Source organism: Corvus brachyrhynchos, unplaced genomic scaffold, assembly GCF_000691975.1.
Source record: "Corvus brachyrhynchos isolate BGI_N302 unplaced genomic scaffold, ASM69197v1 scaffold408, whole genome shotgun sequence".
In the NCBI taxonomy this organism is placed as follows: domain Eukaryota; kingdom Metazoa; phylum Chordata; class Aves; order Passeriformes; family Corvidae; genus Corvus; species Corvus brachyrhynchos.
In genome coordinates this window covers 1,788,849-1,790,378 of record NW_008239759.1, presented here as the reverse complement: position 1 = coordinate 1,790,378, position 1,530 = coordinate 1,788,849, and positions in this window count along the sequence as shown.

Sequence of the window (1,530 nt, the reverse complement as noted above, 5' to 3'; positions counted from 1 at the left end):
ATGTAAAAAGTCATATGTACTTCACAATAGGTCAAAAAAGTAAACTGATTCTGAAATGAAAAATAATAGCTCTAGAAAGTGCTCAGCAGGGTTGTGAGTTCTGAGCACCTTTTGGCTATTTTTAAAATTACATCTGGGTATACCACAGACAATTTCTAATTTTTGCCATCTCATCATATAAGTAGTATTCAACTTCTTTCCTAATGAATGTTAAGCTCCTTGGTGAATTTTTTGTGCGAGGTGTAAGCTCTGCCTGCTGTTCTGAAACCACCTAATGGCAGATACATTTCAAATATAAGATGAGAAAATAATAATAGAAATGTTTCAAAAAGTTTTAAGATATGTTACCTGAATGTGGAATAATTCATATAGCAAAAGTATCCACTGCACCCTATTACCAGGTATCAGGTATTATTTCAGCCAAGACAGCTTGGTCCATTGTTTGTCTATATGCACATACATGAAAGAACTCAGTATTTTATAACAGAGATGGAGATAGGCCTTTTCAATAATTGACACCAACTGAATAACACGGGTTCCAAGCAAAATTCAGCTAGGAATTCATAATGATGAAACAAAGATAGATACTTTACAAAATGCTTGATGTGACTTTGATAAGGAGTGTTGGTTTTGCGCATCAGTGTTTGGAAGATCAGAAAATTTGTTTTCCTCATCAGTGCTAAAATAATCCATGTTTGGCCTGAAAGAAGTACAGGGTAGTGGAAAATATATTCTTATTAGCAATACCTTGTGAAATTAAAGAAGCAAGTGTTAGTGGGTCAGCTGTAAGGACTATTATTACTTGGAATGTGTGTCCATTAGAAATGGAACTTACCAGTGTACTAATCTTCAAATGTACAGGGTTGTCCCTTTAACTTTCTTAAATTATTTCTCAGTTCATTGATGGCTTTCTACCCTCTATCTTTAGCCACAGTTACCTTGAATATTAGTGAATACTAGTACATTTTCAGTGGAGGAGGGAAGAAAACCTCATTTTTCAAATACAATGATAGACTGTAGCATAGTCATACTGGTTGATGCTGCACACTCTTAAAGGAGTCAGCTAAAAAGCAAGTAAAGTTAAGAGGAGGAGCATCCTTCCTTATTCCGCTGGACAAGATATTGTCCATTATTACTAAATGATTTATGGATCAATATATGCTAAGATTGCGTAAGAACCAATGGTGTTGGATTTGTTGTAGCCTTTATGGAGAATTACTTCACTAGGAAAAGCGGCAAGTAAGTTGATACTTTGTGAATTGATAAACATCCTGAGTCTTGTGGACACTTGCTGCAGGTGAGTGCTGCAGGCTTTCCTGTGACTCTCTGTCATGATCTGCTAATACAAGCGGGGGTCGTGATGGTTCGTTTATTGATCTCAGAGTGTAAAAGGACACAAGGGTTTTCAGTTTTAATCAGAACAGTGCACCTTTATTAAGTGCCCACAACACCTAATGCGATAGAGGAGAGAGAGAGAGAGAGAGATAAAGTAAAAGAGTAGAGAGGAAGAAAGAGGGGGGAATAGCTACC